This window comes from Drosophila tropicalis, unplaced genomic scaffold, assembly GCF_018151085.1.
Source record: "Drosophila tropicalis isolate 14030-0801.00 unplaced genomic scaffold, ASM1815108v1 contig_381, whole genome shotgun sequence".
Lineage (NCBI taxonomy): Eukaryota > Metazoa > Arthropoda > Insecta > Diptera > Drosophilidae > Drosophila > Drosophila tropicalis.
Genome location: NW_027172842.1, coordinates 185,088 through 206,285, shown reverse-complemented (window position 1 = coordinate 206,285; position 21,198 = coordinate 185,088). Strand labels below are relative to the sequence as shown.

The 21,198-nt window shown below is 40.3% G+C and overlaps 2 long non-coding RNA genes across 3 annotated transcripts; one reads left to right on the top strand and one right to left on the bottom strand.

The window, feature by feature from the left end:
* The first annotated feature begins 2,280 nt into the window (after nt 1-2,280).
* On the top strand, nt 2,281-4,981 carry LOC137572535 (uncharacterized). The gene is made up of 8 exons (XR_011031698.1): nt 2,281-2,345; nt 2,408-2,504; nt 2,575-2,691; nt 2,799-2,974; nt 3,047-3,185; nt 3,848-4,019; nt 4,122-4,723; nt 4,877-4,981. It is a non-coding gene; the product is annotated as an uncharacterized lncRNA (long non-coding RNA).
* An 11,012-nt stretch (nt 4,982-15,993) lies between these two features.
* LOC137572533 (uncharacterized) lies at nt 15,994-20,454 on the bottom strand. Of its 2 annotated transcripts, XR_011031696.1 has the most exons (4): nt 20,273-20,454; nt 20,157-20,183; nt 16,171-16,603; nt 15,994-16,014 (listed from the first exon to the last, which is right to left on the bottom strand). It is a non-coding gene; the product is annotated as an uncharacterized lncRNA (long non-coding RNA). The 2 variants fall into 2 exon arrangements; XR_011031697.1 differs by lacking the exons at nt 15,994-16,014; nt 16,171-16,603 and adding an exon at nt 18,325-18,369.
* Nucleotides 20,455-21,198: the final 744 nt, after the last annotated feature.

Genomic DNA, 21,198 nt, shown 5'->3' with positions numbered 1-21,198 from the left:
GCTTTGTCCCAGGGGACAAGCGACATGTCCCCGGGGAATCCCCGGTACTGAAGGGAGACTTTAAAGATAAACACACAAATATGCCAAGCAAAAGACGAAGTACAAACAACAAGAACAAGAGGAATTGAATAAATGAAGTAAGTAAGTCGCCTCGCCGACTTGGGTATACCTTACACCAGGTGAAACAAATTGTCGAATTATTTACGGAATTGATTGAAAAGAGAGAAGATTTAAATCTTGCTCTTAAGTTCAATTATTTAAAATCCGTGTGCTTTGTAGCTTAATTGTAGCTATGTATGCCGGTTCTAGGGTACTAACGAGTCTTCTTAAGTCATCCCACTCAGTCTTAGTCACCTTCATTGAACATTCGAAGCACCTTTCGCAAAAGTCTTTAAAATTCTTAAGCTGAATTAAAATTGGTTGTGCCAATGACACCTCCGTTATTAAATACCTACACTCAAAATAAAAAAAAAAAACTTTATACATGTTTAATTATAACTATAATTGAAATCAAATCTAACTATCTACAGTGTAGATACATATGTATGTACATTGTACATATGTATATGCTGGTGTCCTTAAAAGCTTGACAATCTGCTGTGCTTTGTTAGTAAATACAGCCGAGCCGTGGCGTTGGAGAAAATCCTTCACCGCAAGTTGAAGGGTATGTCCTGCACATTTTATCAAACGTATGGAATAAATCTAAAAGATCTTCATCATCCAACTCCTCAGGAACTTATTTTTTATCTTCTGAATCATTGTTGAGTAATTCCACTGCCTTTACCATGTTTTGACCATTGTCGGTTTAAATGCTATACACTTGCTTTTCAAATGTCAACTCGATCAATCTACATACATACATATGTAAATGTCTTACAATTAGTGCACATTAAGCCCTTGTCGATGTAGTAAATATTAACACCAAGCACTCCGCGCTGCGCCGTGTGGCCGGATTGACTTTGAGGCAGAGGATTCTGTTTCTAAAGGCTTCGACCTTTGTTTTCTTAATTAGGCTACATTTCTCTTCGACTAATCTTATAACATTCCTTAAATTAACAGATGTCTAGTCCTTGAAAGTGCAATACAGTAGAGCTGGGAAACTATCGATAAAGGCGCCATTCGATATTTTCGATGTTTTGAGAGCAAAAATTCGATACTATCGATAGTGCTACTTTCGATAATGCTTTTGACAAAAACTTAGAATCATTTGCATTTTTTATCAATAAAATAAGCAACCATAAATTTATTTGTATTGGTCACAGAAGCGTTTCTTCTCAAAACGTAGTAAACGGTGATGTTGTTTTTGATGTATGTATTTAAACAAACTTTGCTAATATTCTCGTTCGTTTTTTGAATTCGCTCTATCATGTAAAAATCACTGTTCCATTGAGTAGGAACTTCTTGTTTAAGACTGTATTTTGTTTCTCCATCTTGGCAGTCTTTCGGCTTTTTGTACGCTGTCAAACTGGACTTAAAATACGTCACCGTATTCTTACACTTTGTTAATATATCGGCCAAGTAATTCAAATTTTTGACAGCCCTGCACAACTTAATTAATCGAGTGAGCAAAGCAGGGAACATTTTTCTTTTGAGCAGTTCGCATGCTTTCAACATTGCACTTGCATTAACTGTTACAATTGCAACGATTTTGGTAGAAGTTTTCCATTTGTCAAAAACAGCTTAAAGTGTTTCTTTTGTTTTCTTGCTGTGTGATTTGTCTCACTAATTAGTTTTTTGTTGACAAAACTGCACTTTGCAGCTTGAATTCTTTTGTAACAAATGTGCAAGTCACCGTTATACATATATGCTTCATTAGCCACAGACGTCCACAGATCTAGAGCTCAGGGAGCCAACCATCTTTTGTTTTTCGCCTATGGGCATATACAAATACAATAAAAAATATCAAAGAAGTTAAATTCGGCTATGCCGAAGCTCAAAATATGTTTTCTGCAATTTCATGGGGATACTCCAATTTTTATGAAATTTTTTTGAAAATGTGTCTTGTATAGCTATGTTATATAGTGGTCCGATCCTGACAATTTTCATACTTAATCTGCTCCAGATAAAAAACAGCACACAAAAAAATTTCAGCCCGATAGCTCTTAAGATGGCTGGGTAAAATTCATACGCACGGACGGGTATAAAAAGTAGAATTATTTTATTTATTCTTAAATAATTGTGTGACATGATTATTATATGTAACATAGTGTTTGTTGGGTTATATCGATAGGCAGATTTTTGTGGGAAATATTTTACATGCAAAGAAATGCTTCTGGGATATACATACCAAGCGTCAACAAAAGCGAAAAAGAAAGAAAAAATATTCCAAAGTGCAATTAATATTGGTAAATTTTGTGTTTACAAGTAGTTTTAGATAAAAATAATTAGAATAATTACTTTCTTGCAGGCCATCAAATCGATCCACAACGTCAATGGAGACGGCAATTCCATTGGAGCAGCGCTTTTAGCGGCGGAAATTTTTTCTTATAGGAAAGAAATAAGTAGCAAGTTTTAAAATTACAATAAGCAAGAATTTTGAGTATACACTAATTGTATATTATTGTTATTTTTCAGGATTAGCCCCATAGGAGGACCCAGAACAAGGATTGCATGCATCGCGGCCCAAAGGAGGACTCTAGACGAGGATCGCATCCGTCCCTGAAGAGCAGCAGCTCCGTAGACAGGCAGCTGGTAAGCGATCTTTAGCCGTTTTGGTTGCAGCAACATAAGGAGAAAAATAGAAGTGTTGATTTCTTGTGTTGTTTTCTTATTAGTGCTTTTTTCTCTATTTTTTCCAGATTTGGCCCAAGTGGTGTACTCTCAGACGAAAGGAAGCGTCAATTAAGAAGGATGGGACGGTCCTTTTTTATTGCGCCCCACATGGGAGGTACATCTGGTCCACCTGGAGGCCCGTCTGGAGAAAGTTGACTGAAAGCGGGAGGATCGAGATTGCACTAGAATCAACTGGGTGAAAGTGAGTAAAGAAAGGATTAACAGTTTTGTGCACCTTCTTGGGTGGTAATATCTCTTTTTTTGTTCGTTTTAGCTTCTAAGCTATGATCAATCTCGTGCAGGAGCTCGTTTTCGCTTTGCTCAAGATTTTTTGAGAGCTGCTGGTCAGTATAGATAATACTTTCCCCAGGCTTGAGCAGAGGCAAGATTAGCCGCTGGATCTGAAGGGGCTGGTACTTTATTCGCTCTTCTATGTTTTGCTTCTTTTTTGTTTTTGGAGCTCATTTTTAGCATAGCTCGCAAATGACAGTTGATCGTTTTTCTCATATGCTCTGCTTCGTATCAAAACCGAAAAGATTCTCCAGAAACGATCTCTCTCTGAGCGGCACTTTTTGTTTTATTTTAAATTGTTTTTTGTCAACCGCTTTGCATTGACTCATTCGTGTGACGCTCTCAAATGAGTGTCGCGTAAAGAGTAAAACGATTTTTGATCACACAAAGAGTCTCAACAAAAGACAGTTTGACCAAAAAACTCAACAGAAATGATCTTTGCCTACCGTGTACATGTAAATACATACATACATACATATACATAAATTTAAATAAGAACGCATCAATCGCGTATGTTTACCCATACATACGCAAAAGACAATTTTCTTCATTCAACTCAAGCAATCGATCAGTGTTTGACTTGAGCGAAATGAAAACAGAAATGACTGTCTCGATCAGAGCGCGAGCGAGCTAAGTCAGTCGCGACAAGAACAGTTTCTGTCTGAGTCTTTATTATTGTGTCAGTCAAAGACATTTATTTGCAGACAATAGAAAAGTGTCAACAGTTATTTGCGAGCTATGATTTTTAGTAATTTATAGAGGGCACTATCAAAGTGGGCCGTAGCCTCCTGTTTCTTTCGCTGCTCTAGATGAATGACTGCTTGGGCTTGTGGAGTCTGCTGGTTTAGCTGCTGTGTCACTACATGGATATGATGTGTAGAAGCTGCTGATGGTTGTTGTCGATTCGCGGTTGCTGCTGACGAGTGTTGAGCTGCTGGTTTCTGCTGCTGTGATAGGTGAGTATTAATTTGTTGAGACGATGGATTTACTACAGTTGTGTGAGATGCTGCTTGTGGCTGTTGTATTAATGCCGTTTGTTGCTGTGCAAGTACATGCAGATTTATTGGACTGGCCGCTGCATGCTGTTGTCGCGTCACCTAGAGGTGAGGAGCATGTTCCATCACTTGCTGCTGTATTGGAGCCGATGAATTTAAACGATCTGAGGCTGCCAAATGCTGCTGTAGTGCTATCGCTTGTTGTTGTTGCTGTGCTGTAGTTTACTGTTGGTGCTGTTGGGCCACTATGCCTTGATGATCTAGAGTTGCTGCTGATGCTGGGCCACTGCATCAGAAAGGTGATGTGTGGCTGATTGGTGCAGCTGCGGTATGTGCAAATTTGTTTGTAACTCGACTTATATTATTGGCAGTTTCGTGAGGTGTTCCCAATTGCTGTAAGTTTTCTGTCGTAATTTGCGGAGCAGATGCTTGGAGATTTGCTGTGCTGGCTATGAAGAGTTACTGCCGAGACACCTGGAGCTGAGAGGCATGTGCTGTGAGCTGCTGCTGCTGCCATGCTGTTTGTTGCTGCTGCTGTTATTGTTAAGTTGCAGTAATTGGAGGATCTGGAGTTGATGATTGCTGCTTCTGGGGGCCAAAAGCAGATGAAAAGTTCTGAGCTGATGCTACATGTTGCTGTTGGTTGAGCTGGTGAGTGATATGTGGTGAGTTTCGAGCTGCATTTGCGTGTCCTTGGGTGGAGATAGGCAATCGCACACATGCCGAATCATACTTGTGTTCCATAGAGTTTACATTGTGTTGTCGCGAATAAAAGCATTTGTGCTAAATAAGTCTGAGACCGTAATTTTTCTTACCAGCTTGTTGTGCGCTCCACAGATTTGTTTAAACAGAGTTTCCGAGATCACGCTGCCTCATACTGGATAGGTTTAGGATAGGTACAATAATTTGCTTAAAAACAGTGACTTTGCATCGTGTGCTAAGTGAGCTCTTTTCCCCTATGAGCCATTTTAGGCAGTGTCAAAAGGCTTTGGCTTGTACACATAGATGTTTAAGAATAAACATCGTGTTCATCTGAAGCGGCTTCACCAAATCAGATGCACTAAAGAAAACATAATACAACTGTACTTTTGTCACAAACAAGTAATCTAGCATATGACTAGAATTACAATCAGCCACACACATTGTAGAAAAAACACTTGTAACTCTAAACTAACCCAAAAGATCACAACGGCAGGATGTCAAGTGGCCGAAGCCGTGCCCAAAATAATAATAATTTTCAACCCCCGAAATCTTGGGTTTGAGTCTCATTAGAATAAGATATTTTAAGAACAATTGTTACCTCCTAGAGCCTAAGATTCCCTATATAAACTCCATACTTTTGTTAATAAAATCAGTTCATATTTTGAATTTAACGAATGAAGATTGGGTTATTCTTTCTCTTCCGGAATCCCTATTCATTTTGGTCCTTCGAGAAAAAAGGAACTCTGTAGTTTTCCCCCACCAGTGGTAAGAGACTCAGAGAATGAATCAGCTCCTTAAGAGTTTGAGATCTTATGCAAGTGTAAATGCTAAGACCAGCTAAAGGTAGCAAAATAAGAAAGAACTCTGTAGTTTTCCCCCACCAGTGGTAAGAGACTCAGAGGTTCAATCAGCTCCTTAAGAGTTTGAGATCTAATGCAAGTGTAAATGCTTAGAACAGCTAAAGGTAGCAAAATAAATAACTCTTGTTTTCCCCACCAGTGGTAAGAGACAGAGTATAAAATAAAAGCAAAATATTATTGGTTAATAAATTAAAAGTGCGTGCGTTCGAATTTAAAGGCAGTTTGGCTAGCGGAGCAACTGTAGTAATTTCGGCGGCGGAGTTTTTTCGTGGGTGGCGTAATCGAAGCCCAATACTAAAAAAAAAAAGTGAGTGCGACCGAATATATAAAGGCAGTTTGGCTAGTCGAGCAACTGCAATAATTTCGGCGGCGGTAAAAAAAAAAAAGAGAACAATATAAAGTTCGTGTGTGGCGTATTCGAAGCCCTAATATCGAAAAAAAAAAAGTGGCTGGCAGTATATGTAGTTGCAAGTCGGCAACTACCAACAGCAGCAGAGCAACAAGATAGTTGCAAAAAAGAGGCTGGAAAAGTGTCAGTATAAGAAAATCTGGTGCGAAATCCGGCACCGGTACCGCCTGAGCCCATAGGCCCTGGACAACAGCAGCTGAGCGACGAAACAATAAAAATAAAACGGCGAACTCTACCCATTGGCGGACAAGCAGCAGCAAACAGGATCATCAGATAAGATATAAATTAAAATAGTCATAAGTACTTACATCAACCTATATATTTTAATATTATCGATATCCAAATATACTCATAAGTTAAAATGTTCACAAATAAGGCTGCAAAAGTGTTAGAGAAGCAGGCAGGGTTACATGCCAGGTTAAGGCAGTTGGAAGCACTAGATGCTAGAAGCATAACTAGCAAAGTTGTAGAGGAAGTAAAAGAGATAAGGAATCAATGGATACCTAATAACAAAAAATTGATTGAGACTGCTCCAAATTTAGATCATGATTATTTCAGAAATAAACTACATGAAGAAGCGTTAACGATAGTTGCCAAAATTATAGCCACAGGGGAGTCAGAAAAACCAGGCACTAGTAAGTCGGTGTGCGTTGAAGCGGAGGCAAACATGTCAGAGATAGTTGATGATAGCATAGGAGAGTCGCGCGGGAATGCGACCTCCAGTAATGAAAACCCTAAGGTTAACCAGGAGATATTTATGGATAGAGTCCAACAGCTCCAGGAATATTTGGATAGAATAGTCAAAGATTTACACACTTTAGACAATTCAACAGGCAATGAGACATGCATAGTGTATGTTAATAAAATCAATTATTTATGGGAGAAAGTTCAGGCGTGCCAGGTACTGACAAGTAATGAAAGATTTAAGAATACTATGGATGATTTAGAATTCGATGTCCGGAATTCTCTATCAGCGTTAGAAATGAAAATGAACAAAAAGGAAAATTGTAAGAGTGAGAATGTTACCGTGAGGGGCGAATTACCGGTGTTGCCCAAGATTCAGGTACCCACATTTGCTGGAGAGGCTAGAGAATGGGACCTGTTTGTGGAGTTATTTACAGAATTAATTGAAAAAAGAGAAGATTTAAGTATTGCTCTCAAGTTTAATTATTTAAAATCCGCGTTAAAGGGCGAAGCAAGGAGCATGGTAGCTCATCTTTTGTCAGGTTCAGCTGACAATTATAGTGCCGCTTGGGAACTGTTAACCAAGCGGTATGAAAATAATCGGAGGGTATTTTCCGAACAATTAAATCGGATCGTTGATTTACCGATGATCAACAATGAATCCGCAAAGAGTATAAAAGGAGTGATTGACATAATTAATGAGTCAATACACTTAATTAAAATCAAAGCAAATTTGTCCGATGAAGTTGACGTAATACTCGCTCAACACATACTTCGGAAATTTGACAGAGAGACTCTACAGTTGTATGAGAGTCAGATTAGAAAAACAAGGCAAATACAATTGCTATCGGATGTCATGGAATTCTTGGAGCAAAGATATTGCTCACTAAGTGCCATGAGCAAAGAAGAGAAAAAACCTTTACAAAAAACGTCGGTTGCAGGTTTCAAAGATAGTTGTCCGATCTGCAAAGGTCCCTTTCATAGCGCACTTCTGTGCTATAAGTTTAAAGCGCTATCACCTAAAGAAAGGGGGGAAATAGCCAAAAAAGTGCAATTGTGTACACGATGCTTGAAGCATTCAAGCAACAAGAGATGCACCAATGAAATGGTCTGCTCATTTTGCAGCAAGGGACACCATACCCTTCTTCACTTTGGGGAAAAACAGACGAAGGTAAATACTTGTGTTACGGCACAACAAAAATTGTTGGCCACAGCCCTAATACAAGTTAAAAAAATAAATTGAGAGTTTGAAACATTAAGAGCTTTGATTGACAGTGGTTCTCAAAGCACTATTTTATCTGAAGAAGCCGCTCAAATGTTAAAACTACCAAAGATCAAGAAACAAACGGAAATTAGTGGCATATCTTTAACAAAAACTAGAACATCTAAGTATAAGGTCAATATTGAAATGAAGACGCGTGATTCTCAAATAGAACTCCTTAAGGTTGAGGCAATTGTATTGCCGCAACTAATGAAAGCTCTTCTATTAAAAATAGCAAACGTTGATATGTCAGAATGGCAAACTTACGTGCTAGCTGACCCCAACTTTAATAAACCTGGGAGGGTAGATTTGATAATAGGGGTAGACGTATATACCCACATTTTAAAAGTGGAGTGGCCAAGATTAATGGCCTGCTAGGGCAAAATACTCAATTTGGCTGGATCGTCTCGGGATGTACAAAGTCAAAAGGAGAAAGGAGTTAGGTGAATCAAAGGCGCAAGCAACGGCGCGGTTTCTTAGCTTGGAGAAAAAATTTCAGAAAAATCCAAAACTTAAGGAAGAGTACAAAAAATTTATTAAAGAATATTTGGACTTGGGCCATATGGTCGAAACTAAGGATGAAGGTATGTATTACCTGCCACATCAAGCAGTAGTAAAAGAAGCAAGTTTGACAACTAAACTAAGAGTTGTATTTGACGCTTCCGCGAAAACCACGAATAACAGAAGTCTCAATGACGTGATGTGGATCGGGCCGCGACTTCAAAAAGACATATTTGACATAATACTAAAATGGCGAAAATGGCAGTTCGTAGCATCTGCGGATATTGAGAAAATGTATCGACAGATAAACATTGATCAAGATGATCAAAAATATTTGCATATTTTGTGGAGAAATTCACCGCAGAAAAAATTGAGAAAATATAAATTGACGACGGTAACGTACGGTACTGCATCAGCACCTTATTTAGCCACAAGGGTACTTGCAGAGATAGCAAACAGGTGTCAGGATGATGTGGTTAGTGAAATTATCCGAGATGAATTCTACATGGATGATTTAATGACAGGAGGTAATACTGTACAAGAATCAAAACACAAAGTTCAGCAGGTTTCCAGAGAGCTGGAAAAGGCAGGAATGAATTTGAGAAAATGGATTTCGAATAAATCCGAAATTGTTGAAGAAGTTATTGATACAGGCGGTAATAAAGTATTAAAAATTGATGAGAACGAAGCAATTAAAACCTTGGGGTTGCAGTGGGAGCCGTCTAAAGACGAATTTAAGTTTAAGGTACACTGTGACGAGAACAAAAAAGTTAATAAAAGAATAGTGCTATCTACACTAGCCAAGATTTATGATCCACTAGGTTGGCTAGCACCAGTAACAGTAATAGGCAAGTTATTCTTGCAAAAGTTGTGGCTAGCTGAGCAAAATTGGGATCAAGAGTTGTCCGATATCGACGCAACAGAATGGAAAATTTTCAGGGACAATTTGGTGTATCTGGAAGAAGTCAGATTACCCCGATGGATCAAGACACAACCTGATATGTTGTTACAGATTCATGGTTTTGCTGACGCGTCAGAAAAGGCGTATGCAGCGGTAGTATATGCCAAAATTGGTGGGGCAGTTACCTTAATAGCCAGTAAGAACAAAGTTAACCCTATCAAAAATAGGAAAACTATTCCTAAATTGGAGTTATGTGCAGCACACTTGCTATCGCAATTGCTACAAAGAGTCCAACAGGCTATTGCTGCTCCAGCTGAAATGTATGCTTGGAGCGACTCTACTATCACACTATGCTGGATTAAAAACGGTGCTAGTAAAGAAAAGTTCGTAAGGCGGCGCATAGAGGATATCCTAAAAATCAAAGAAATAAAATGGAACCATGTAAGATCTGAAGATAACCCTGCAGATCCAGGGTTAGTTAAAGATATCCAAATAAGTTAAAAGATTGCGAATTGTGGTGGAATGGGCCAAAGTGGATCGTTGAGGCAAAAGACAAATGGCCTAAACAAAAAACAGATGATGACAAGGTTATTGTAAATTCCGTACTATTAAATACAGAAAGTAGTATTATGCAGGAGCTAATTGAAAAGTATACCTGTATAAATAAGCTGGTCAGGATTACGGCATATGTATTTAGATTTATTGGTACTAAAAAAAGCGATAAGGCATACCCATCATATCTATGAGCTTAAGAATGCTAAAAATTTTATAATTAAACACCAACAAGCATGTCAATTTAGCAGAGAGATTTCATGTCTTACGCAGAACAAGCAAATTGACATGAAAAGCAAAATTTTGAGCTTAAATCCATTTTTGGATAACGATGGAATATTGCGCGTGGGGGGAAGATTGCAAAATGCCAACATATGATTTGATACTAAACATCCAATTATTTTAGATAAATCAAATCTAATAATGTTGTTGATTAAAGATGCTCATAAAGAAACCTTACACGGAGGAATTAACCTTATGAGAAGTCAAATTCAAAGGAAATTTTGGATTTTCGGTTTAAGAAACGCGCTTAAAAAATACCTAAGGGAATGCGTCACTTGTGCCAGATACCGCCAAGTAACGGCGGAGCAAATTATGGGTAACCTACCCAAAAGTAGGGTAACGGTGTCATCCCCATTTCATAACACCGGGATTGATTTTGCCGGTCCATATCATATAAGATGCTCAAAAAATCGGGGACAAAAAACATTCAAAGGGTACATAGCATGTGTACATGTGTTTGTCAACTAAGGCAATTCATTTAGAAGTTGTTAGTGACTTGACAACTGATGCCTTCCTAGCAGCATTTCGAAGATTTGTGGCAAGACGGGGTAAATGCGCTAACATATATTCTGATAACGGTACAAATTTTGTAGGAGCGTCTAGGAAGCTGGATAAAGAATTCAAAAAAGCAGTTCAAGATAACGTCCAGGTTGCCCCTGTTTTAGAGCGAGAACAGATTAGCTGGCATTTTAGCCCCCCGGCAGGACCTCACTTCGGAGGTATATGGGAAGCTGGAGTCAAATCCGTTAAGTATCATCTGAAAAGAGTCATAGGGGACAGTAACCTGACATATGAGGAACTGGCAACATTGTTGTGTCAAATAGAAGCCGTCCTAAATTCACGTCCGTTATATACGACGGGTGAAGATATGGACAACAACAAGGTGTTAACTCCCGGTCATTTCTTAATTGGAAGACCGACGTTAGAAGCAGCCGAGTCCATGTCGGAAGAAAAAATTGGAAGTTTAGACAGATGGAAATTAATTCAAAAAATGAAAAAAGATTTCTGGGCGAAATGGAAAGACGAATATTTATATACTCTCCAGCAAAGAAATAAGTGGCGACGAACCACAGAGAATTTAGAGAATGGACAGGTCGTGCTGATCAAAGATGAAAATTGTCACCCAGCCAGGTGGCCTCTGGGCAAGATAGAGGAAATTCATAAAGGCACGGACGAAAAAGTAAGAGTCGTCAAAATCAAATTGCAAGAAGGGTCAATTACAAGACCTATAAATAAAATCTGTCCACTGGTTGGGGTAAAATCATCCGAAAAAGTTGAGGAGAATCGATATCGGAAAAGTAACAGATTCGGTCATCTGTCCAAAGCAGGAACCGTAATGATGTTAGCAATGTTGATGCTGCTTTGTCAACTTTCGAATGCAGCAAGCATTAAAGATAATCGACCAAAAATTACGGTAAAAGAACTAAACGCAACAGCCGCGTTGTACTTAGATCCAATGGGTGAGGTGGAAGTAGTAGCGTCCTCATGGGATCTGGTAGTGTACTATGACATGTCGGCATATTTTGAAATGCTTAATAAAGGCGACAGGTTGATTCCTAAAATGAGGGATTTATGTCAAAAGTTATATAATTTTGAGATAGACTCGTATCATTTAATGTCTGAATCAGCTATGCAAAAATGTGAGATCTGACAGTCAAACAGGAGAACATGCGAAGGAAGTTGGCCATGGAGTAGTACCAATGACGATACCTGTGAGATGACACCTTTTAAACAGAATACCAAATCGAATTGCTTATACACAACGATTGTGGAAAAAAGATCTTATTGGGTAGAATTAGATAACAGTAGTAGTTGGTTATTCAAAGTTCCACCTAAAACTAAAGCCAGAGTTCAATGCGGTAACAAACAGCAGGAAGTGCTGGAGATACCAGAACAAGGAATTTTGAGCCTCAGATCAGGTTGCACAGCTAGGGCAGAAGATAAAATTTTAGTGGCCCATCATAGCGTACAGTCAGAATCGCACATAACTATTGAAACTTCGCACGTAGGCGATATTAGTAACATGGCAAATGTAGTATGGAATCCAGTAGAAGCAAACATAGTAAATCATTCGGCAGAATTAGAAAGAATAGGAAGTCAATTAAAATCATTAAAGGAACATCACATTGAATTACTAGGTTTAAACTTCCATCATGTAGCTGGTCATGCTTCTTTAATGTTAGTTAGCTTACTAATAATAATATTAATAATAATAATTTGTTTAAGACAACTTAATAAAACTAAAGTCCAAAACGTCACATTTGGCGCCCCTTTGCAGAATGTTTAAGAATAAACATCGTGTTCATCTGAAGCGGCTTCACCAAATCAGATGCACTAAAGAAAAACATAATACAACTGTACTTTTGTCACAAACAAGTAATCTAGCATATGACTAGAATTACAATCAGCCACACACATTGTAGAAAAAACACTTGTAACTCTAAACTAACCCAAAAGATCACAACGGCAGGATGTCAAGTGGCCGAAGCCGTGCCCAAAATAATAATAATTTTCAACCCCCGAAATCTTGGGTTTGAGTCTCATTAGAATAAGATATTTTAAGAACAATTGTTACCTCCTAGAGCCTAAGATTCCCTATATAAACTCCATAATTTTGTTAATAAAATCAGTTCATATTTTGAATTCAACGAATGAAGATTGGGTTATTCTTTCTCTTCCGGAATCCCTATTCATAGATGAGTTGTGATTTTTTAAAATCAGCCTACTATCTATTGTGACTCCCAGATATTTATATTGACCAGCATTTTTTATAGGCTTTCCATCAATATTTATTAGATGAGATCTTAGAGCCGGAGAAATGTTTCGTTTTGTGTGTAGGACATGAACAGTTTTCTCATTGTTTATCGTGAATCACCACGTTTTTGATCATCTAGTGAATTCACTTAGATATTTTCGCGTTTTCCTGATGGCCCTGTAGGCGTTTTTATTAGTGGAGACGACTATCGTGTCGTCTGGGAACGTTGACAGTAGGATCTCGGGGTCCTTTGTGGCTTCACATGATTCCATGAGGAAGGCATGTTTGAAAATATAATCTGGTATTGACATGTCAGTGGAGTATATGTATATTGAAAAGAAGGAGGCTCAGGACACTGCCTTGAATAAACAGTATGACAGGAGTTTGGCCAATTTGTTCAACAAGCCCAAAAGCTTCGGTAATATCTACAATTACGGTAGAGCTGTATTCCTTTTGATCGAGTCACTTTTGTAGGAATTGAGTGACCCTTGCAAGTTGGTGCTTAGTGCTGTGATTTTTTCGAAAACCAAACTGATGGTTTGGAATGGCCCTGCGAAAGGTTGAGCACTTAAGGAGTCTCGTTGCCAGCAATGTCTCAAAGATCTTAGAAAAGCCTGAGAGTAAACTTATAGGTCTGTATGATTTTACTTCTGAGGCACTTTTTTTTTGTTTTAAGATCATAACTATAGTCGCAGATTTTCATGCTAAAAGAAAATAAGTATGCCGGAGGATATTGTTGTAGACATTCAGGAGAAATCAAAATGCTTTTATAGGTAGGACTTTTATGAAGGCGTTGTCAATGCGGTCATTTCCTGGCGTTTTTTTGTTGATTAATTTTCTAATCTCTTTGAAGTTCCAGTCATGTGATGGGTCTTGCAAACAGTGAGGCGGACTGGAAGCCCATGTTAGAGTACTTTGTAAAAGAGAAGAGTCTGCCAAAGCCGCCCACCCGGAGGGAGGGGTATTGATCATAAGCCAGATTTATGAATACCGGGACGTGGTCCGAGGAAAGTTCTGGTAAAGAGTAAGTTATTAATCTGTCTTTGTGAATTCCAGAATAGATGGAGATGTCGATAGCAGATGTATTTTTAGACCTGTGATGAGGATAATGAGTAGGGCTTCCTGTTGCAAGGATCTCTAGCCTCTTGTCAGCATTTACTGGATCGATCAGGGCTATACCTCGCTTGCAGGACCGTATGTTGCCCCATCAGCCATGCTTAGCGTTGAAGTCACCTGCTAGAATGAACTTTGGACCTCGGGAAGAGCGAATATTCATAAAAAGGTATTTGAAGTCCGTTTGGGACCATTTCAATACAGGCTTGCAGTAGATCCCTGCCAGCGTGATGTATTGGCTACCACCCAGCTTAATAAAAATCAATGCGCATTGGTGAAGATCGTTTTCGATGGCTGGAACAGCCATGTGTTGGACGCAACTTCGAACTAGGATTGCTGCACCGCCCATTTTTCTGCCAGAGGGACGGCAGGCAAGGTAAGTGAGGTAACCGTTGATTTTTAGTTTGCTGTTTACTGAAAGTTTGTGTTTTTTTTATCGATGCGCGTTTCCGTATGCGATTTTCAAGTGGGTTGATCTGGTCATAAAAAGAAGGTAAGTAACTAAAGAATAAGAATAAGCTGTAAGTTAATTAATTTATTTATTCTGAAATTAAGCAACTGAGAAATGAAATACGGCATCGTTGATAAACTTTATGAGGGCCTCGATTTGTTTCTGGAGCTCCCTCACCATGGTTTCTGCTGCTTTGAGGGCAGCAGGCTTGTTTCCATCAAATGGTAAAAGAGAATCTGGATATTTAGGAGCTTCCTTAGGAAGATGATGCGGCTTTACAGGAGTTGGCGTTTGGCATTTCCTATGGACGACCGCCTTCACCACCATCTGGAGCGGTTCAGTCTTTTGGCGTGTGTCGCCTCGCCTCTGGAGTTGCCTGATTGGTGTGAGAAAAAGCGAGCGACGAGCCGGTTTCTCACTTTTTCTCTGGCTGGGACTACGATTTCGCTTGAGGCTGGGTGATTGAACGGCTTTTTGGACGATCTTTGTCCTTCTTGCAGGAACTAACGGAGGTGGACGGCGCATTTAGGTGCCTCCTTTCTGGCAGGAGTATTGGATGAATCTTGGCACGCTAGATGGCCAAATAAACCTATGAACATATTTGAACTTGAGCTTGAACCTAGATTAGACGATTTCAACAGCAGTATCCTCAACCTAAAATATTTTGGGGTCCAATCCATCAAGGTTGAACTCCAGAGGAGGAAAGTGGAGCTCCCGCAGTGCCACAGATGCCAAGGCTTTAATCACACCAGAAACTATTGCAGCTACGATCCTATGTGCTTAAAGTGCAAATCCGGCCACGAGCCTAAAGACTGCAACCTAGAATGAATATCCAATCCAGTATGTGCAGACTGTGGAGGGCAGCGTGTGGCCAGCTGGAAAGGATGTCCGTTTAACAAAGCCGAACTGAGAAAATCCCTTAAGGAAAAAAGAAGATTACGATCTGCAAGGCAGCAGGAAAACTTAATTCCTTTCCTGAAAAAACAAACACAAACGATAAAACAAATTAGTTTTGCGGACAAATTCAAAGGGAAACAAAACTTATCTGCTTCAAGAAGTCCATCTAGCGTGCCAAGATTCATCCAATACTCCTGCCAGAAAGGAGGCACCTAAATGCGCCGTCCACCTCCGTTAGTTCCTGCAAGAAGGACAAAGATCGTCCAAAAAGCCGTTCAATCACCCAGCCTCAAGCGAAATCGTAGTCCCAGCCAGAGAAAAAGTGAGAAACCGGCTCGTCGCTCGCTTTTTCTCACACCAATCAGGCAACTCCAGAGGCAAGGCGACACACGCCAAAAGACTGAGCCGCACCAGGTGGTGGTGAAGGCGGACGTCCATAGGAAATGCCAAACGCCATTTCCTGTAAAGCCGCATCATCTTCCAAGCCTGCTGCCCTCAAAGCAGCAGAAACCATGGTGAGGGAGCTCCAGAAACAAATCGAGGCCCTCATAAAGTTTATCAACGATGCCGTATTTCATTTCTCAGTTGCTTAATTTCAGAATAAATAAATTAATTAACTCACAGCTTCCTTCTTTTTATGACCAGATCAACCCACCTGAAAATCGCATACGGAAACGCGCATCGATAAAAAAACACAAACTTTCAGTAAACAGCAAACTAAAAATCAACGGTTACCTCACTTACCTTGCCTGCCACCCCTCTGGCAGAAAAAAGGGCGGTGCAGCAATCCTTGTCCGAAGTTGCGTCCAACACATGGCGGTTCCAGCCATCGAAAACGATCTTCACCAATGCGCATTGATTTTTATTAAGCTGGGTGGTAGCCAATACATCACGCTGGCAGGGATCTACTGCCAGCCTGTATTGAAATGGTCCCAAACGGACTTCAAATACCTTTTTATGAATATTCGCTCTTCCCGAGGTCCAAAGTTCATTCTAGCAGATGACTTCAACGCTAAGCATTGCTGATGGGGCAACATACGGTCCTGCAAGCGAGGTATAGCCCTGATCGATCCAGTAAATGCTGACAAGAGGCTAGAGATCCTTGCAACAGGAAGCCCTACTCATTATCCTCATCACAGGTCTAAAAATACATCTGCTATCGACATCTCCATCTATTCTGGAATTCACAAAGACAGATTAATAACTTACTCTTTACCAGAACTTACCAAGGACCACGTCCCGGTATTCATAAATCTGGCTTATGATCAATACCCCTCCCTCCGGGTGGGCGGCTTTGCTAAGATCTTTGAGACATTGCTGGCAACGAGACTCAAGTGTGCGAGTGCTCAACCTTACGCAGGGCCATTCCAAAACCATCAGTTTGGTTTTCGAAAAAATCACAGCACTAAGCACCAACTTGCAAGGGTCACTCAATTCCTACAAAAGTGACTCGATCAAAAGGAATACAGCTCTACCGTAATTGTAGATATTACCGAAGCTTTTGGGCTTGTTGAACAAATTGGCCAAACTCCTGTCATACTGTTTATTCAAGGCAGTGTCCTGAGCCCCCTTCTTTTCAATATACATATACTCCACTGACATGTCAACACCAGATTATATTTTCAAACATGCCTTCCTTTGTAAAGCCACAAAGGACCCCGAGATCCTACTCTCAACGTTCGCAGACGACACGATAGTCGTCTCCGCTAATAAAAACGCCTACATGGCCATCAGGAAAACGCAAAAATATCTAAGTGAATTCACTAGATGATCAAAAACGTGGTGCTTCACGATAAACAATGAGAAAACTGTTCATGTCCTACACACAAAACGAAACATTTCTCCGGCTCTAAGATCTCATCTAATAAATATTGATGGAAAGCCTATAAAAAATGCTGATCAATATAAATATCTGGGAGTCACAATAGATAGTAGGCTGATTTTAAAAAATCACAACTCATCTATGTGTACAAGCCAAAGCCATTTATCACCGCCTGAAATTGCTCATAGGGGAAAAGAGCTCACTTAGCACACGATGCAAAGTCACTATTTTTAAGCAAATTATTGTACCTATCCTAAACCTATTCAGTATGAGGCAGCGTGATCTCGGAAACTCTGTTTAAACAAATCTGTGGAGCGCACAACAAGCTGGTAAGAAATATTACGGTTTCAGACTTATTTAGCACAAATGCTTTTATTCGCGACAACACAATGTAAACTCTATGGAACACAAGTATGATTCGGCATGTGTGCGATTGCCTATCTCCACCCAAGGACACCCAAATGTGGAAATGAGCAATATCCTGGAAAACCCGTTTACTCCTACAAGGCTTTCCTGGCCCAGATACTCTACACAACAGCAAAAAATGTTAGCAGCTCGGAACTTACCACATATATATCACTCACCAGCTCAACCAACAGCAACATGTAGCATCAGCTCAGTCATATATGGATTGTCACATGTGGATTGTCTCAGTCGCTATCCACGACGTCCAACAACGCGCAACGGTCAGATCGATCGTGTAAACAGATCTATTATTACAATTATTTCCGAACTGTCTGCGGATGAACCGGCTTAATGGTTTAAGTATGTGCCAAATGTGCAAAGAGCTATTAACTCTCATGTCAATGTCTCAACAAAGAGATCGCCATTTGACCTAATGCTGGGTATTCGAATGAACAATGGGCCAGAGAATCTTATTCTTAAGTTGTTACAGGAGGAAGTATGCGAAAAATTTGATGAAGAGAGACAGTCGATGAGAGCTTCTGCCAAACGGGAAATTACTAATGAAACAATCTATTCAAAACGAAATATGGAAAACATATATAAAGTTGGAGACTTGGTAGGGATTCGGCGTACACAGTTCGTTGCGGGGTCGGATGACTAATTTCAGGATGGCCGAATATAAGATGTGTGCTGGGGTGCTGGTCGTTTTTGTAGCCCTGGCGATTGAGAGAAGAGTCAGAAAGTTGCAGTGAATCGAGAAGTAGCGTCGTCGTCGAAAAGTTGTCAGCGATAGAAGTCAAAAGTCGTCGGTAAAAATAAGTTAAAAAAGTCAAGTCGTTATAAGTTGAATATTAAACGTTGTATTTATTAAGTATATTTTGTGAACCCTATTGAAACTATTCGTTTTTTGTAAACTGATCTTACTTTAAAAAACTCTCTATTTGTACAAATAAATTCATTACATAAATAAGCTGTAAGTTAATTAATTTATTTATTCTGAATTTAAGCAACTGAGAAATGAACTCAGGCCTACTTGATGAACTTTGTGACGGCCTCTATTTGTTTCTGGAGCTCCCTCACCATGGTTTCTGCTGCTTTGAGGGCAGCAGGCTTGTTTCCATCAAATGGTAAAAGATAATCTGGATATTTAGGAGCTTCCTTAGGAAGATGATGCGGCTTTACAGGAGTTGGCGTTTGGCATTTCCTATGGACGTCCGCATTCACCACCACCTGGTGCTGCTCAGTCTTTTGGCGTGTGTCGCCTTGCCTCTGGAGTTGCCTGATTGGTGTGAGAAAAAGCGAGCGACGAGCCGGTTTCTCACTTTTTCTCTGGCTGGGACTACGATTTCGCTTGAGGCTGGGTGATTGAACGGCTTTTTGGACGATCTTTGTCCTTCTTGCAGGAGCTAACGGAGGTGGACGGCGCATTTAGGTGCCTCCTTTCTGGCAGGAGTATTGGATGAATCTTGGCACGCTATATGGACTTCTTGAAGCAGATAAGTTTTGTTTCCCTTTGAATTTGTCCGTAAAACTAATTTGTTTTATCGTTTGTGTTTGTTTTTTCAGGAAAGGAATTAAGTTTTCCTGCTGCCTTGCAGATCGTAATCTTCTTTTTTCCTTAAGGGATTTTCTCAGTTCGGCTTTGTAAAACGGACATCCTTTCCAGCTGGCCACACGCTGCCCTCCACAGTCTGCACATACTGGATTGGATATTCATTCTAGGTTGCAGTCTTTAGGCTCGTGGCCGGATTTGCAGCACTTTAAGCACATAGGATCGTAGCTGCAATAGTTTCTGGTGTGATTAAAGCCTTGGCATCTGTGGCACTGCGGGAGCTCCACTTTCCTCCTCTGGAGTTCAACCTTGATGGATTGGACCCCAAAATATTTTAGGCTGAGGATACTGCTGTTGAAATCGTCTAATCTAGGTTCAAGCTCAAGTTCAAATATGTTCATAGGTTTATTTGGCCATCTAGCGTGCCAAGATTCATCCAATACTCCTGCCAGAAAGGAGGCACCTAAATGCGCCGTCCACCTCCGTTAGTTCCTGCAAGAAGGACAAAGATCGTCCAAAAAGCCGTTCAATCACCCAGCTTCAAGCGAAATCGTAGTCCCAGCCAGAAAAAGGAGAAACCGGCTCGTCGCTCGCTTTTCCACACCAATCAGGCAACTCCAGAGGCGAGGCGACACACGCCAAAAGACTGAGCCGCTCCAGCTGGTGGTGAAGGCGGTCGTCCATAGGAAATGCATAACGCCAACTCCTGTAAAGCCGCATCATCTTCCTAAGGAAGCTCCTAAATATCCAGACTCTCTTTTACCATTTGATGGAAACAAGCCTGCTGCCCTCAAAGCAGCAGAAACCATGGTGAGGGAGCTCCAGAAACAAATCGAGGCCCTCATAAAGTTTATCAACGATGCCGGATTTCATTTCTCAGTTGCTTAATTTCAGAATAAATAAATTAATTAACTCACAGCTTATTCTTATTCTTATTCTTTAGTTACTTACCTTCTTTTTATGACCAGATCAACTCATCTGAAAATCGCATACGGAAACGCGCATCGATAAAAAAACACAAACTTTCAGTAAACAGCAAACTAAAAATCAACGGTTACCTCACTTACCTTGCCTGCCACCCCTCTGGCAGAAAAAAGGGCGGTGCAGCAATCCTAGTTCAAAGTTGCGTCCAACACATGGCTGTTTCAGCCATCGAAAACGATCTTCACCAATGCGCATTGATTTTTATTAAGCTGGGTGGTAGCCAATACATCACGCTGGCAGGGATCTACTGCCAGCCTGTATTGAAATGGTCCCAAACGGACTTCAAACTTCCTGCAGGCAAACGCTAGCAGTAAAAGGCCCACTGATCGATCCAGTAAATGCTGACAAGAGGCTAGAGATCCTTGCAACAGGAAGCCCTACTCATTATCCTCATCACAGGTCTAAAAATACATCTGCTATCGACATCTCCATCTATTCTGGAATTTACAAAGACAGATTAATAACTTACTCTTTACCAGAACTTTCCTCGGACCACGTCCCGGTATTCATAAATCTGGCTTATGATCAATACCCCTCCCTCCGGGTGGGCGGCTTTGGCAGACTCTTCTCTCTTACAAAGTACTCTAACATGGGCTTCCAGTCCGCCTCACTGTTTGCAAGACCCATCACATGACTGGAACTTCTAAGAGATTAGAAAATTAATCAACAAAAAAACGCCAGGAAATGACCGCAGTGTCCTTCAAAAGCCCCCTTCTTTTAATATACATATGATTTCTCCACTGACATGTCAAAATCCCAGATTATATTTTCAAACATGCCTTCCTCATGGAATCATGTGAAGCTAGATAGGACCCTAAGATCAACTACTGCCTCAACGTAAAATCGCAGACGACACGATAAGTCGTCTCTCAGGCTAATAAAAACGCCTACATGGCCATCAGGAAAACGCAAAAATATCTAAGTGCTCAATTCACTAGGGCATGATCAAAAACGTGGTGCTTCACGATAAAAAGCAATGAGCAAAACTGTTCATGGGTCCTACAACCTA